The sequence below is a fragment of the Molothrus ater genome, chromosome 9 (assembly GCF_012460135.2).
Source record: "Molothrus ater isolate BHLD 08-10-18 breed brown headed cowbird chromosome 9, BPBGC_Mater_1.1, whole genome shotgun sequence".
Lineage (NCBI taxonomy): Eukaryota > Metazoa > Chordata > Aves > Passeriformes > Icteridae > Molothrus > Molothrus ater.
The window spans coordinates 16,256,498-16,274,949 of NC_050486.2; the positions used below are offsets into that span (position 1 = coordinate 16,256,498).

The following is an 18,452-nucleotide window of genomic DNA, read 5'->3' on the forward strand; positions in this document are numbered from 1 at the left end:
CTGAATAGTTATGAGAGGTAACGATGCATGGGAAGGAAAACATCTCATTGATGAAGAGAACCTTATTGTCAGGGTCAATTTTAGAAAGCCACATGTTTTATCTATACATTCAACACAGAAACAAGCATAAAGCTTGGCATTTGAAAGGTCAGATTTTAAATTGAAGCCATTGTTCAAACATCTTCCCTTGCGACGAGAAGCAGAAGCAGCTTAGGCAAAGCAGTCTGAGTCTTCCCTTTCTGGCTCTCTTGTGCATGAGGGAACTGGATTCAAGAGCAATCTCAGGGCTGGTCTATCTGTGCCTGCTTCCAGCAGACATTTGTTTCTCTTTCCCAGCGACAGGCATGCCCAAAGGATGAAACCTATGCAGGATGAGTTCCTGACCATTGCTGCTGGGCATTGCTGGGGCCCAGAGCCTGGACCATGGTGACCGTGTACTGCTGCAGGGCTGGGTACCTGGGACACCAGCCACGGCCACTGATGGGGACAGGACCAAGAGGGGTGACATCGGCTCATCAGCAAGCCCAGGAGGTGTCAAGACCTTGCAGGCACAAAGGCAGAGTGGAAAGGAATTAGCTGAGAGATGATACAACTGCTCTGCAGAGCACAGCCACAACGGGAGCTGTAATCACAGAGGAAACAGAGTGTCTGTCTGAAACACTATTTCTGCTTTTTTTGGTGTAAATATAGGAACTATGACTTCATGTCTCGCACTTTGAGAGATGTACTCTTGGGCTTGTTTTATTCCATATCAGAGCTCTAAGAAATCCAAAACATGTCTCTCTATTTCAGTTCTGGCTGGGGGTTAATCTCTAGAAACAAGTAATGTAACATTTCCATCTATCTTTTCTACTCTTTTGGCAGTTTTAATTATACTAATATGCTATGACAATTTAAACAAGACACATCTCAGCTTCTGGCCTGCTCTGTAATGGTTCAGCTGCTACATGTGCTCCAGCATATTTTGCTCAGACAGGCTGCTGCTGGAGGCAAGGGGGAGGCAGAATAGTGCCCTTCTGTCATGAGAGGTTTCATTGCACTGATCATTGTATGTTTGACAGACTCTTTGTCAATGTCAAGTGTCTTTTGTGGTTAAGCCCGGTAAAGCTAAAACAAAAGGTCTCCTAGATATTAGATATATAGTGACATTACTGAATTCACTTGGAGGCAGTAATTTTTTGTCAGCCTATGAAAAGAAAAATGGAGCTAATGGCAAAACAAAAGGAAGATGCTGGCATGCCTTTTTAGCTATTTTTGTTTATGTCAGACATTGTGATTGACATCTGGCCCAGAACACCCCTTCAACCATTGAGCCTGGTGTCATGAAATAGAACAAAGAGAAATTGCCAGCCAAGAAAACACCACTGGCTCAGAAAGCACTGCTTTTTGTTTATTTTCCTTTAAGTGTTTCATTTTCAGTAATCAGTATTGTTACACAAAAGTAGTTCACTCACATGCACCCCCCAATTACTATTTGGACTTTTAAGTTTCCTTCATGTTTGCTTTTTTCCTACTTGCTTGAATGGCAACAGAATGCTGGTTTGGTTGGATGACAGTCTGTCATAACAGTGATGTTTGAGGTTAGTGAAAACTGACGTGAAAAATACAATCCACTGGCCTTTAACCGAAATAGCAGCTCTGGTTTTTGTGGAGTTGGCAGGCAGTGTTTTTAAACCCCTTTCACGGTGAAGGCAGTTACAACGTGTTTTTCTCTGTATCAAGCAGTTCCATCATGAAGTACATTATCTACATCTGTTGTCATATCAGGATATTGCCTTTGAAGAGCAGTCTGCTGTTTCTTATATGGGTACTGCTCTTTTGAAGTGTCCTAAAAGGGTTAAGGTAATTTTATGGCCATTCTCCAGGGCCAGGACAAATACAAAGCTTTAAAATTTGTTTAAGAATTATTTTAGGGAAATACCAGAGAGCAAAATAGGTCCTGCAGACACAACACCAAGGAGTCTTTGTCACCATTTCTCTGCAAGTACTGTAGAATTTCAGAGACTCAGTCAAAATTATGTATTGGCAGGAGGAAATTATTCCTTAAATTTCTGACTTGGTCTTGAAAGTATGATGCTGAACATAATAGCAAAATAAGACTTCTCACAAGATGACGGCAAGACAGTCCACCAGCCACTTCCCTCCATACACTTATATGTTGAAATCGTATCATAATATTTACCCTAATAAAAAACTGCCTTGATCACTTAAAAAAATCTGTGGAAGTTGGCCCTTGAATGCATCACATGTGCCAAAGTTAAATATTCTTACACCATTTTAAAAGGGTGCCCTTCAGGAACACTTCAGGGGTGTATTCTCCCGTAGAAGCAGACACTTAACTCCCCTCAGCATTAACAGCAGATATGCTTACGCTTCGAGTGGAGAATTTCTCTCTGTCTCTTTGCACAGTGCTCTAAGAACTTTGAAGAAATTGAGAAAAACAGAGAGCACAGTATATTAATTTTAAAGAGATGAAAGCAGTACATGTCATTCCTAAATTTCATGGAAAATGCACCGTTAGTAACAAAGATGAGTAGAAAATTTCAAAATCATTCTGAGCAGCATTAAAATCAGTCTTCCCTGATTTTCTGTTTTCCCCTTCTTTTCAAAGCACATACATTAAACTCATTTTATGCTTATAATATATATAATGATTCTAGACAACATAAGAAGGACACTGAGATTCTTCCTATTTCAACGTATAAAGTGGCAAGCCAATTTATGCAGCTTAAACCATTGCTAAAGAAGATGTATCAAAAATTGCCTGTGATCATTACAAATAACAGTCTGAAATGTTCACAAGGAGCTGTTTGCTTATCATATTTTCATTAAAACATCTTTTCACCTGATTTTCTTTTCCCATGCCTGTAACCTGCATTGTAATCAGTCTTATTAACTGAGAACATAAATATGATTTATTATGGTCTGATAATGGAAGCTACATGGACCAAGAGAAGGGATATATTGTCCTTTGATAAAATGGCTCTTTTCTCTCAAATAGAGCTCTATCATGAGAGCATGCAGAATGTAGTGAGTGATTATTTCCTGAGGGTGAATGATGGCAGAACCCTACAGAAAATCTTCTTGTTGGCCATGACAGCCTCCGAGTGTCCCCAAATCTCACTGAGTTTGACAACCTGCAGACAATTTTGATGAACTGTATTCTTCTGTCAGAGACAGCCTGTCTGGGAGGAGAAAAGGGAACCTTTATCGTCTGATCTGCTATTATTGTCTTGATCTTTTATAAGCAATCTCTAATGCACATGAATATAATATCCTTTCACAGAAGTGCCAAACATAATAGAAATGTAGTTAAAGGACCCTTTTCCCGGTTATGTAAATGTCCTAATACCATAATTAGAAAAGATGGGTTGTGAATGATAGCAGCAAGAAAGGGTAATCAAAATGTTTTAACATTGTCTTTCTGTTTTAAAGACCAAAATCTGTGATAAATAGCATTTATGGTAGATATGGGGAACCAGCTTGTGCTGAAACTTTTACTTAAAAAGAAAATAGTTTTGAGTATAAAACTGTTATATTTTCATAAAACACATAAATAGCAGCTGGTCTTAAGCCAGGAATGATTACTGGCAGATATGACTTAAAGAAAATGAGTATTCCACTCAAAATCCCTCCATGGTTGTTACAGAAAGAACAAAGCATGATTATTATGTAGTGTATTTGAACAAAGGGGTGTTCAAGACTAACTAAGTTCGCCAACAAATCTCTCTTTTATCTACATCCAGAAGAACAAGCATACCCAAATCTTTTTCAATTAACGGTTGTACACATTAGCAAAACACCCGTCTTTCTCAGCTCAAGCAGTCTGGCTTATTTACCAGAAAAAATGAACTGTTTTGGGGGGAAGGTTTCCAAGTTCCCCAGCAAAAGCAAGATACTTGATTTTTCATTAACCTTTTGACATCTGGAGCTGGGATGTCCCAATATTAACTACTAATGGTCTTCTGCATTACCAGTTGGTGTTGAGAGAAGTCCCAATTGTCAGAGTCAAAAGGTTAATCAGCAATTTCACACCGGTGATGTGGTCAGAGTTACTCAGTTAGGCAGTAACAGAGTTCATGTTACAGCCTAAACAGGAGGAAAAAGAAAATTAAGTCATTAACAGAAAACTTCATCCCAACATTATTAAATCCCTCTTGTTGTTTTGTTTTGTTTTGTTTTTTTTTTTTGCTAGAAAATAGTTCATTATAAATATTCTGACTTTTTAGAGGATTTTGCAAACCTTTGCTGGGAAGTCCAAGTCCAAATGTGTGACCAACTTCTTTGGTTTATTCTACTTTTCAAAAGGGAAAAAGTAAATTTTTACTTACTCACCAAGTGCTCAGTCCAGACCAGTGTGAAAGAAGAGTTTTGTGTCTGTAACCCATGGAGATTTTGGTAAACCTCTCCAAATGGCCTAATTCAGCCTGAGAGTTGTGTATTCTCTGCTGGAAGTGAAGACATCTGAGTGTCCATTCATTCAGGGTGAATTTCATAGTGCAGATGCTGTATCAGAGATAAAGAACACTGCAGAGCAAAACCCAGAGTGAAGACTTTTCCCACTTTTCCCTCCTACTCCTCTTTCTGTTATGATTGTAGAAAATAAGTCAACAGCAGCATACCCTTAACAAATATGGACAGCAATATTATTTCATGAGAAAGTACCCACATAAACAGCCAGGCCAGTACCTCAGCTGGTGTCATTTTACCACAGCATACTTTAACTTGGGGCTCAAGAGTTCTATACATAGAAAAACCAGATTTATTTTATAAAACAAAATATAAAATATCACTGTAAACATTTCAGCTTAGCATTTGCTAACAATAACAATGTTCACACAAAATTACTTCTTTGCCCTACTATTATCTGAACATGTTAACCATTGCTTGTCTTGTGTTTAGCCCTGATCAAAAACCTTCTGCTATCACCATATTTATCAGGTGAGTGCTATGGTCTTGAGACATTATATCTTTTTTCCTGTGTCCAAGACAAATAAATAACAAATCTTGCCCACAACAACCACTCAGTTTAAGTGGGGACAGGATTTTATCCTAGAATGTTCTGAAAAAATACCAGTCTTTCCAAGTGCCCTATTGCTTAGTCCACCAATTAGCTGCCTATGGAGCCTGAGTGTCCTTGTACTTCATCCCAGTCCCCACCTGCATACTTGGCTGCATATGTTTATGCAATTAGAAATGGTGAAAATTTAATAATATTAGGACAAACCTGAGCGAGCTATAATTCTGTTAATCTCTCAAACTGGATTGTTGAAAACTTGCTGAATTCCCCAAGTGTCTCTCAGGTGCCAATGAGTGAGTCAATATCATACCAAAGATCTCACAGCATAGCAGACATAAATTCTACTTCCAAAATCTCATACACACCCTCAAATAATGAATCTAATGTCTCTAAAGTACTGTCAGGAGAAAAAAAAGCAGTTTCCTCCAATTACCAGCCTTGTTCTCAGTGGCCCAGAGTGTAAAAAGAAGAACACAGGGCAGATTTGTGTGGGGAAGGAGTGGTCACTTTAAAGGCCTGTGCCTTCCTATACTGTACATGTGTATATGCACTGCAGCAATCCAAGTCTCCTGCCTGCAAGGGAGGACCACTGACATTAACATACTTGGCTTTGCTAGGTCCTGTTGGCAAGCCCTAGGTCCTGTTGGCAAGAAACTCCACATGATGGGAGAATGAAAGTTTGTTTCATCTCAATCTGATGCCTCACTTTACTTTACTTTTAAGACCCTGTTTTGCACATTGTTTTATAGAGTGATGATAACTGGTGGCTTGCATAAAAATAATCACCAGTCTAGAATAATCCCAGATCACTTCAGAAGTGTGACTTTGGTTGAAATAAGATGGAATTTTCCTTGAATGGGAGAACAGAATTATTTAGAGTTGAAGCACAGTAGATCAATTAATAACTGTTCTTGGAAGAAAAACCCCAAGCTCTTTTAACTCAAGTTGTGAGGGCTTTGGGTTTGTATCTAAGCCAAACTAGGTATTTGTTGCAGAATGGGGCTGTTCAGCATGAGGAGGAAATTGCAAGTTTTGTGGCATTGAGTCTATAGGCAAGAAGAAAATGTTGTCTGCAGATCAACCAGTTCCTTTTCTTTTTTTTTTCCCCTGTACATTAATTTTCCTCATAGACTTCATTTCCAAATTTGTGCCTTGTTTACTCTTTGAGATCATAGAGAATTTTGGTGAGGAGGTGACCAGGTGAGAAACAGGTTTTCCATGATCACATAACTGAGGTACTGCTCCCACTCAGGCATTATGGGATGCTGAGGTCACAGAAAATAGAACTGGAAGGGTTCATCCAATAGCTGGCAGCATTCCTCAGATTTTTGACTACTCTGTCATAGAAATACTCCAGTGATAGGTACTTCATCATCACTCCAGTCAATTATCCCAACAGATAACTCTCCTTTCCTAAGTGACAAATACAGTCTAACTGTGAGAGAGACCAATGGCGTTTTAAGGCATTATATATTTTTCTTGAATTCAACTTACATGTGTTTACACCTTTCACCTTGTTTCTTCATTTATTTCTGTCTCTGTTACCAGTCCTTCACCATTTTTCACTTTACATTTTTCCTTTACATTTTTTACTTTACAAGGTGGACTTTCTCCATACTACCTACCATTTCTACATTAAGTGACTCCCTTTCTTTTTAGTCTTCTGAACTGTGCTCATTACCCTTGCATTTCTTTTCTTCTTTGTGTATTTCCAAGCCTCCCATGAAAAACAAATTCTCACATGCCAGTAGCCTCACTACACAGACCTATCCCTTGACATCTCCCAGAAGGCAGCTAAAACACCACATTTTATTCATTGCATCAGAACCACTTTTGTTAAACAATGAGGAATTAAGCAGATGTAGTCAAATTCAGGTCTAAAGCTGATGTTCTTGAGATATGACTGAAGAGCGTAGCTAGTTTTGGGAAGAGCACAATATGCTCTGAACACATATGAAGGAGCATTACACAGCCTCTGAAGAGGGAAATCAGGACTGCTGGCAGACAGGGGAAACAGATGCTTGCTTCCTGCTGGCTGGTCAGGTGTTTCATGTACAAAATGAGTTACAACACAGGTCTGGACCTGCAGGTTCCAGAGCACCAAAGAGACTTTGCATCAAATTTATGCCAGATAAAGTACCATCAAAAAGAGTTAAGATGGAGCACCACCATCAGCAGAAAATTGTTTTACTTTTGTTGCCTCAAGTCAGGCCCCTTGCAATATTGCAAGGTACAGGTAGTACAGAAGTCCAGTACTGTCCCTGGGGCACTGAAGGCTGCTTGGTCTGACAGATATTTGGAGATCCCAAGATAATGTCCAAAAATTCAGAGCAGCTCAAGCACCAGTGTTTCTTAAAAAAAACCAAAACTGTTTCAACTTATTCTTTCAAATTTTGACAGAAAATTATTAAAGAGGTGACTATGCTGTGTTCCTGCTATGGCAGGAAGCAGTATGATAGATAAATGGGAGGACTAAGGAAACTTACTCCATGCTTACACGAGGAAAACAAGTTTGTTTTCCTTCATGTTCCATAGTGCATTATTGCTACAGTGTAAATTTTTTGAACTGCAGTGTTTTCCTATCTGCTTTGACCAGGATCTGTGCCTGAGAGGGCTGAATGCAGTGGTCTGAAGTAAGACTATTGAGGTCACCTGACAGAGCAGCAGTTTGCATTAGCACTCAAGATGCACAGCAACGAGAAGCTGAGGCTGTGCCTCTCCGTGGAAGGTCCACACATAAAGCAGGGAAACTAAACTTGGACTTGGGAGGCAGAGGTTCTTTGTTTCCTGCATGATCTCAAACAACATATTTCTTCTCTCCAAGACTCATTTCTTCCCCAAAATAGGACTGTCAGCTTCCTGTCCTCTCTCAGGGCTGGTGGCTCTTCTGGTTAGTGGCTGTTTCTGATTATGGGTAGGTCTGATGACTGTGAGTCTGACTTCCAGGAGGCCTCTGGACACTCCTATATTATATTTGATAATGAAGCCTCCTGTCTTATCCAATCAAAACAAAAAAAGAAAGTCAGACCAGAGAAAACAGTCTCAGCACAAAATGGCAGCCTCAGTGCAGCAAAGTCAGAGCCATTAGCTATTGACTACTATAGAAATACTGAAACTGCATCAGGGATTTCTTTCTTTAATTGCTATTTAGGGATTTAAATGAGATTTTTAAAAAGAGAGAAAGACAGAATGTTTAGTCTACAGTCACTCTTTGCTGCCAATACAGGCTATCATATAAATTACTTAGACACTTTTAAAAATACATTATTTACTCAATAACCCATAATGGGTCCAGAGCTCCTTTTACACGCTATTATAGAAGTACATAATTGCTGAATTTTCAAATGGATATTTCTTCTAGGCAATAGTCTGTAATGGCTCCTTCAAAGCTCTTAGGCTTTTATCATATGAGGGCCTAAGTAGAAAATGTTTAGTTCACTGATCATTGACCTAATAGAGAGCAACAGCTTCTCTGGAACAACTATTGTCTGTTGGGGCAGATGATGTATGAATGACATTTTAAAAAATTCTTGGAAGTATGTGCTAGGGAAAAATTACTGTTCTGTACAAAGCAAATACTGCTGACGAGCTTCTCAGAATTCTTTTGTTTGGTTCTGCTTGGTTTAGTTTTTTATTTGCTGTGTGAGCCCAAGAGCAAAAGAAAAGAGTTGGTTTTGTGTATGAAATGCAAACTCAGTCTAGGACCCATTCAGAGCAATGAGAGACATTTTGATGTTCTCAGAGATCATTCAGCTCAATTAAAAGTTGTCTCAAATGAAAATGCAATGTAAGAAGCTGAAATCTGAAATTAGAGAAGTCAGGGATGCTGCAATGGGGCAAATCACATTTCTTAAAGTCATGCTGAACACATAAAACACACAGGACTATCCTGAGCTTGATCTAGAAAGGAAATAGGCAACTTGACACGTTTGCAGCACTATTGCTATGAATCTCACAATCTCTGAGCTGCTGTTCTGTTCTTACATTTAGCTTTGAAGTCTGCTGCTTCTATTTCAGACACAAAGAAAGGTTCAGGTTCCTAAAAGCTTGATGTAAGAGAACACATTTTCTCTTCCTACGCACTTTGGGCAGTAAAACCCTTGGCATTACTGCCCAATAAATGTCAGCTGGATCTAAGTGCAGGACCAGAGAGGATGAATGGGAGCTAGGGGCACTCTGAGACTCTCAGAGATGCTGAAGGACACCTCCGTCTGTGAGCCCGATGGGCCAGGGGAGACGTCCTTGCTGGGTGGCACAGCTCACAGCTCCCTCAAGGGCTTGGAGCAATGGTGCAGCTCACCAAAGAAGGCTACTGAATAACCTGCTCAGGAGCTGGGTATGATCTTAACACTGTGTGCCATCAAAGCAGACCAACTATCCCCAGCACAGCACTGTTTTGTATGCGATCTGACATCAGAAGCACTCCCATGCTTTTTATCATTGGATTTCTCCAGCCTGGTAAAGCTGCCTGGGACTCCTAGTATTCTGGCATGATTAACACTAAAAAATACAGTCGCTGGCAATTCTAATAGTTCCTTCTGTTTGATGCATCTGATCGAAGAGAAACTGAAATTACAGACCAATATGCACCCAGGCTGCACCAGTTAGCCTCATCATGCAAATGAGGCACACTTGCAGGTGAACTTATTAGAGATCAAATAGTTTTAGGCACTGCAGATAATGAAGGCAGAGCGCTTATGTTGCAACAGTCAGAGCTGGAATTTAATCATGTTGTTGATACCTACTGCAGCAGTGAATAAACACAGAAACATCCACAAAAATAAAACTCTTAGAATGAAAGGATGGTATAAACCAGACAAATAATAAGAATAAAAACCACCCAAACCAAGGAGCACAGTGGTTTTCAAGAAGGAAAAATCTTGCTCGTTAGATCTGGAAAGACTTTGAGCCCTACTTTTTTCAGCTAAGCTGTTGGGTAAGTGGGGGTTGCAAGGAAAAGCTGAGTGGTGTCTGTTCCAAGAGGGAAATGGCTCCTTCCTTTGGAGATGGCTCTGCAAGGAGAAAGGGGAATGCCATGCAGCACAATGCTTGAAATCAACGAGAGGGTGAAAGAGATTCCTAAGAGATTCTGTTTCCACACTGGGAAACAGAATCTCTTAGGAAATAATTAAGAATGAAACAGAGAAACAGCTTCCTGGGGTGGAATTTATAACAGAGGTTACACAGCTGACAGGCTGGATTAGCAATTTGGTAGACATTAAGAATAAATGCATTTTGCAGAGGCATTTGCCCCTTCTGTCTCAATAACCCCCCACATGTTCTTACCATCCTTTATGCAAAGATCTGGAGAGTCCCTTGGAAGGGTCACTAAGGTTTGCTCATTTTAAGAAGCAAAGATGCGACCCAGCAGGTGAAACCTGCAAATGGGAAACATTTGAATTCCTTTTGGCAGACAGAAATGGATAAAAATACAGCTTGGCATTTCTTCTAATACCATTTGGTAGTAGAAGAGCTCCAGAGATGTCAACAGGAAGCCCTAGAGGTTAGAGGGAATGACGTAACCATATGTGACATAATGCTTGTTGTAGAGATTTCCTGGAACTGATTAGTGCCATTCATGATAACAGCAGCCAGCGAGAGTGTGAGGACTGGGTGAAGGCCCAGGCAGCATTCAGGCATTGAATATTTTTCATTCTCTTTTAATGCAATGTCTGGTCTCTCTTGTTTCAGATGCATAATAGAATAACTATGTGGTATTCCCATGCAGCTTTGTCTGGGAAGATTTGGAAGCAGCACACTTACCAACAATGTGCAGCTACTGCCACACAAAGGGCCACAGAGAGAGGACTGTAGAGGTGGAAGGACAGCGAATACTCTGAGCTCCTCCTTTATCTAGAATGTCCTCCCTTCCATTCCTCTCTTATTCCCAGAAATATAAGGTGCAGTCAGGTCATCCTCATCAGGATATTGTTTTATGCCTAGTCTATATAGACATGCTATGAAGTGCCATCTATATTTAACAGGAGGCTTCTGATCTGTGTGAGTGGGTGGAAACCGATAGTGAGTGACATGGATGCTGACAATGGCACACAAACTCCACAACACTCTTAAAACTTTTAATTGCATTTTAAAGTAATGTAACAAGGCAATGTTTAATGAGTACTTTGTTAAAGAAATTCTGACTTTATAAGCTAATTAAAGAGAAGGGAGGGTTACTGCACTAGGGCAAGAAATCCAGGCTGCTGAATGCCTATACTGTAGCAACATGTAATTCAGATTCAATTGGCAGCTTTGCAAAACTCCAGCCAGCCAGAATGAATGATTACTTTTTTTTGATGGGCAAATAAATTATTATTATCATAATGATTATGTTAATAGAAAAAAAGTAAAGGATAGGCAAGTACTTTTATTGCCAGGGCTGGTAAATTTTCATGACACTTTTTGCAAAGCTGTCATATGGCTGGCTTAGATGAAACTGGAAGGCTTTATGTGGGTAACATTTAACTTTAAACATTCTTCATGGAAACTTACATGGCACATAATTTACATATTCAATACCAGTGACAATTTACTTCTCCCATCTGAGCAGGGCTTTCAACTATGCCACTTGAACTAAATTAATAAACAGTAATTAGAGAATGTTGTGCGAGCGAGCTGTTGATGTTGAGAAGATTCTAATCAACACCTTCTTTTAAGGGCCAATTAAAGCTGAATGTATGCAATATAAACATCTTCTTGTATTTAGACATGAACTGGTGAACAAGGTAAAAAATAAAAATCAGAACAATTACAGCAGGTTAGAGATGATCCAATGGAAAGATGAAGCTTCATTAATAGTGAAAACAGCAGTAATTTCTGAAAACCAATGGCCACCTTCCATGGAGAAGCACTGACAACTTGTGCAAGTTAATTCTAACCAGGACAAACCTCAATGCTTTTACTGTCAGGCTTTTCTCTGAAAGCAGCTCTGTAGCTGCCTCCAATTTCTACTGCAGTATTCCCCTGTCTGTGAGACAGCCCTGCATCTGAAGTGAGTCCAGAGCTGCAGTAGAAAGATGGCCCCCCTGGGGGAGACAGTAAAGGTGAGTGTAGCCACCCCATTACTGCTACCTCATAGCAGAGAGAGGCTCCCTGCAAGGTGATCTGGGGAAGAATTTGCACAGCACAGCCCCCAGCAGCAGTGCTGGTGGGAATACAAACACAAGGATTAGGCTGAGCGAAAGGTAAAGCTGCCCCACATTGTCTCAATTCTATTACTGGGAAACAAGAACAGTTAGGCCAGAAGAGCTAATGCTCTTGTACCTGTTACCTGTGAGTAGTCCCTCACCACAAAGATAAGGTGGTGTACTCCTGAAAGGTAAACTTAAGACAACCCTTGTTTCCAAAATTCCATAAGGACAGAGGGAAGGCCAACTTTGACTTAAACAGAGAGGATCCTTAGTGTACCAAAGGGAGCCTGCAGTAGCAACTGAGACTTGTGTATCACCACTATGAACTGTCAGTAAGTTAAAAATATGCATAACTTCATCCAAACCTCAGCTCACTGCTTCCTAAAGCACATCTTTAAAAAAACTGTCTAAGCTGGTGCAATGAAGCGCATGCAAAATTTGTCCTCCAAGTTAGAAGATACAACAGGCTAATAAAGGTAAGAGAAACATCTGTTCCAATACTGCACCAGTATCATTTGGAGAAAATGACTACATCACTTAGGGCCATTTGATATCCAGAAACACTACCACATAATAGGATGTTGTCACCTCAGGCTCTACTGAAATCTATAGGAATTTTACTTGTTTAAGAATATAGGATTAAGCACAATGATCAGTGTTTCTTCCCTTTGAAAATAAACATTTCCCACTTACCATTTCTATAGTGGTGTGAGATCATTATCTTATGACAGTGTTTCATTCCACCAGCGTTATCTCCTAATTAGCTATATTAAAAAATATGTAAGGGGGTGAAGGTGGTGAGTGGACTTGTGAACCTAGCAGGTCTGATGTGTTCTTACAAGCTCTGCTAATCCCAAACATTGAAAATATATTAGTAAAACCAAATTAGCACTTTAAAGAACAACACAGCAAAAGCCTCATGTCTTGAACTCTGTAAATTCAGCATGCATCAGAGGGGCTCTTACACCCAGAACAAAGCCCTTGGGCAGGGGAGGGGAGCAGGAGCAGGGAGAAGTGAGGAGTAGCATGCCAAATGGGAAATCAGCCCTGGGAAGAGAGCACAGCTGAAAGGCTGATAACCTCTACAGTGTGGTCAGCCCTACATTACAGTAGAATCATTACCTAAGGTGTTTGGTGTAGGACCTGGGGACTTCTGAAAAGCCAAGCACAGAGAAGTTTACCATGGATGAAAAGATACAAGTAATACCAAGAAAAAATATCTAACAAAATGTGTTCAATATCCTCTGCACTTTCTCCATATCCTGAGAGATTACTGCATTTATAGGCACAAAATCATAAAAGCTTCCTCCAAGATGCTTCATCATATATGAGCAGGTCTAGGGGGTCTCAGTTGTGGAATGGTAAGAATTAGGAAGGTGGGTATTCTGGTAAGCTGGACTCATTTCTTCTCCCAAGAGATAGGCTAAATTCCTAAAAATCTCTCTTGCAACAGAAGAAACCAGGACACATTTATACATGACAGATCATTTTAGAGGTACTCAGACACATGCAGGAAGCACCCCCTCAGCAACAGTATTCTTCTAGCCAGCAGAGCCAAAAGCTATGATTTGTTTCTGTTTCTGATTTGTTTTTAAAACTCAATTCAGTAGATGTGTAGGTGATTTTCAGGGTGTTCTGAAGGAGCAAAGTAGATGTTTGAAGAATACTGATAGTATGAGACAGGCTCTAAACAGACATTTACTCCAATATCTGCAGATCAGTTCAATATGCAGCATGCATTATTACTTTTTTTCTGATCAGATGGAACTTCTAGGCCCAAATCTGCTTCCAATAACCATGGTCCCTCAGTAACTTCACAGCAAACAAGGAGGTGCAGAGGGAAAAACTCATGTAAGCAGGAAGGGAATGAGTCTACATTAATGTCCTCTGTAGATTTTTGTTTTCCATTGAAAGTTTTCTCTTGCCTAGCATCACTTCATAGAATGAATTGGGTTGGAAGGGATCTTAAACATTTTCTAGTCCCAACCCCTCTGCAAGGGGCAGGGACACCTTCCATAAGATCTGGGTGCTCAAAGACCTGCCCAACCTGGCCAACTTCGATCCTTTTTTCACACCTCTTCGAGTCCATTTGGTGAATAAATTAAATTAAATTCCTCACTTGCTCTTAATACTTTTTAAATGCAAGCCAAGCCTCTTGGCTTTTCATACCTGGACATCTACATTTTTAGAAATGCTGTTGGATAATTTCCCTCTCTTTCATAGGCTGGTGCTTTGACCTATATGCACCTCGTGCACTCCCTAAGGTTCATGCATAACTGCAATGGACGATTAGTCCAGCTAAGTCTCTAGCAATTTCAATGGCTTATGCAAGAGTAGATGGGGCACAATATGTAATTTCAGCTTTTTTTGTAAGGCTTTTCAATCTTTCCATGAACTAAATCATTTTATCAGTTTCATTCTCTTTCTTTTTTTTTTTTTAATTTGTCCCATTAAACTACAGAACTGGAACATATTCATGAATAGTTTCTTTCTGCTTTAACTCAAGGAGTTCCTGACATAACAAAAACTGGTAATTAACTGGCTCGAAGACATTTACAATAGCTGCTTTAAATAAGAAGTCCTACTATGCAGCACTTGGAGCACTGACTCCACAGTGCTGATACCACTGCAATGCACCCTGAGTTAAACAAGCTTTGCTGCTCCACCTCAGCAACAATTCTTGGCTGTTTTCATCACTGCTCTCCTGCTCGGAAACACCAAAGTCCTCCCACATTTCTTTGCATGGAAAAGGCTACTGAGCTCCTCCATGATGACTCCCTGCTCTCAATCCACTTGGCTCTGTGACACTTCCTTAAACACTCCATTATCAGAGGGCCACTTGCCACCAGCACAAGAACCAAGTGGCAGGACTCCAGAGGCTGAGCACAGCCTGGCCTCCCCTCCTAGCTATTGTCACAGCTGCTCCTTGCTGTTGGCACAGATGCATTTTGGCACACTTTAGCAGTCCCTATGACCTGCTCCTGCCTCACACCCTACTTAGAGCAGGAAGGGCTCTTCCTGATAGAAGAATCAGGCTTCAATTTTTCAGGTGTCACTCAGCAGTGTGTGATTTGTAGCTGCTGTTGCATGTTGGCTCTAAGCATAGCCAGTTTTGCCTACTCATGCTTATCTCCCCTGGTTACAGTACATGCTGTCTCTGATGAAAATATTACTCTGAGGAGTATTTGGCTCCCCCATACATTTATGCTCTCTGCTAACTAGCCCAAGCCTTATTGTTTCAGTTCCTAATATTTTGCATCATTTGTACAGCCAGCAATACATTTAAATTGCATGAAAGAAAACTTTAATATATATCTTTCCCCAGTGCTGCAGACAGATTGCTTCACTGTGGAACAATTACATGTGTTAGCCTATATTTCTTGTAAATCAAATCATGTAAGGACATCTCAGCCAGAACAAGCCATAAAGCTAGATGAGGAAAGGAAAAAAAAATCTCCAAATATGTACAGCTTAAGTTACAAAACTATAAGAAAATAAAGCAAAATTGAAAAGGGCAAAGGAGACAAAATGTAAACACAAATTTTTATACACTGTGTAATACAGAGTGAATGTCATTTTGACATTCTGGTACCATGGGCTGTCAATATAGTTCAGAAAAGAAAGAGATATCTCCAGAATCATGGTAATACTGCTCTCACATCAAAGCTGGTTACAAGATCTATGTTTGTGGTTGCTCAATCTAACTGCCTGCTTGGAAACTAAACAAGGAGAAATAATATCCTGAATAATTGTAAAGTGTCCAGAAAGATCATGAATCTTCAGAACTACCTATGGAAATGCAACCCTTTTAGTGGGAGCCCACAACCACACCCCTCAGTGCAATGAGTGCCTCATGGCAGCTGAAAGTCCTCTGAACCTGCTGCACTCAGGCCTTCTGTAGGACATCAAGGAAGCAATTGTACCACATTGCTAAGTTGATTTTATGCCTTTGAAAAATCTCCTCCTTAACACAAATACTGTATCACTGTCAGCTGAACACATTTAGCGTTTGAATTAGTATTATTTTTCAGAGGTCAGACATGTGACAGTAACAAAAGTCTTTTGCCAAGCCATGTATTTCAGGTCTGCATCTGAATTTCCCCAGAATCTGGTACAGTTTAAATATGAGTAACTGCCTCTGGCTCATAGCTAATGCAAAACTTCTGTCCTCTGGAGTCCTCCAAGGCTCTGCTCATGGCTTCCTTCCCCACACAGGCATGGGGAGACACATCCACCCAGTGCCCTCTCTCACAGTACGCACTGCTTAGCAGGTCAGGCAGACTGTAGGAATGATGGCATTTTCCCTCCCATTTTATCCCCAGCCTGAAGACTGCCAGGTGTTTTGGTGGAGCTTTAGATGGTAGCCACATGATTTGTGAGGAGTCATGCCTCCACCAAGGGCCACAGCTGCCAGGCTGCCCTGACACCACCAGTGTGGCTGCTGGTCTGTCCAGCACTTGTGGGATGGTGGAGTGGAGCAAAAGCCTCTGGGAAGATGGATAGCAGCTGCCCACTCACATAGGTGGGCTCTTACAGGGGAAGACAAACATGGTCTCCACTCCAGGGATGGTGTGTTTTATATTACATTGCAATTGTATGAAATACCAAACCAGCACTCAGTACAGTAACTTCTGGTGATTATACAGATCTAGGATGTTCAGAAGTATTTCAGGAAGCCCAATTTCTGGAGACACATGCAGCTAAAGATGCCTAGGCTCTGCTTTTTGCTAGAAATAAGTAACATTCCTGCCCCACCACTCCGGTCCCTGCGACTCCAGCAGCCATTGTCACTTTCAGTGAGCTTTGGGACAGGTCTGGTCTGTGAGTGGTTCCACAGCCCAGTTCCCCTGATAAGGGAAGTCACAGATTTCTGCAGTACAGTTTCACAGTAAGCCTGCTGTCGCCAAATTAACTATTAACAATACCAACTAATATTGCATAAACATTGATATTAGCTTTCCCCAAGCAATAATGCTATAAATCCTCCTCTGCTGTGAACTGCTGAGAGGATTTGAGGGACACAGTCCCCCTCTCCAGACCTACCTCCAACTGTACGTGGCAATTCCTGTGATTCTTTTTCTCTCTGTCTCTCAGCACAGGTGGGGTCCAGATCTTCTGTCAGTTAAATTTCATTTTTCAGCCTGTGTAGTAATTCAGAGAGTGTTTTGGTTCACTTGGCTGGCACAGAGTATTTTCACCACACCCTTGTCTCTTCAGACAAACAATGTCTTTTCTAACCGCTGGCAGAGCCAAACCTAGCGAGTAAGAAGGAACAGTTGTTAAGGCATAATAAATAAAGCCACCCTGAAGAAATACCTACACAAAGAAAGATGAATGGGCATCAACTACCTGGACAGTGTTGCTGCTAAACAAGGCAGGAATAAATCAGACATGTCAGGAGCACTAGGATACCTGACAAACAGGGGACGACGTTTCTTCAAACCGTAGTTTTATCTCTGCTTATTTGGATCAAACACTTGTAATAGTTGTGGATTAATTTCCTTCCCATAGTCAAAACAATAAAAGCCAGGCACCATTTTATTAATTTCCAAACCAGCGTCAGATAAGCAGAATTGCATTTAAAAAAGTAAACACCCTGCCATAGAATTGGAGGATATGTAAGCGTTTGGGGTTTTTTTCCTGTGTCTGTAAAAGGGGGAGGGTTTTAACATTATGAATAGATTTCATTTTGTAAGTTGTGCTACAAAGCACTGATAAGGCCACGGGAAAGCAGCAGAGATTGAGGCAGAGCAGGAAGAAATACCACCCATATTAGGAGACAGCCACTTACTTAGTGGCTCCCATTTGAATAAAGATGCCATTGTTCAGCCAGAAGAATGCACATATTCACAGGCCCTGCACAGAATAGTTCAGTGTATCTAGAACTCCAGAAGTGTCCAAATTACAGCCGCGGGGCCAAAACTGCCCTTGAGTCTTTCTGAAGAATGACCCTCTGCTTAATTAATCAGTGCTTTAACTGTGAGTGATCCCAGGACACACTTTTCTCAGGCCTTTTTCTTAGCCCTGCTTGTTCAGAACAAACCTTTAAATGTTCTCTGAGTGATTTTTGACCATTTTTTCCCCTTTCAAGATTATTATTTCCTGTTTTACTGTGAAAGCTCATTAGAAACGAAGACCAGAATCTAGATGATCTCAGTCCAGTTTACTTGGATAGGAAATGACTGACTCGGGATGGAGAGACACTGGCTCCCTTTCAAGGCCTCCCACAAAAGATTAAGTCCACAGACTCCCAGAATATTGCAACTGCAATTTTCTTTCCATATATTAAGTGCACAGACTCC

General features: G+C 40.6%; 1 long non-coding RNA gene across 1 annotated transcript; it reads right to left on the reverse strand.

The window, feature by feature from the left end:
- Positions 1 to 2,147: 2,147 nt before the first annotated feature.
- LOC118689271 (uncharacterized) lies at positions 2,148 to 17,430 on the reverse strand. The gene is made up of 3 exons (XR_004980591.1): positions 17,194 to 17,430; positions 4,336 to 4,506; positions 2,148 to 2,420 (listed from the first exon to the last, which is right to left on the reverse strand). It is a non-coding gene; the product is annotated as an uncharacterized LOC118689271 (long non-coding RNA).
- Positions 17,431 to 18,452: the final 1,022 nt, after the last annotated feature.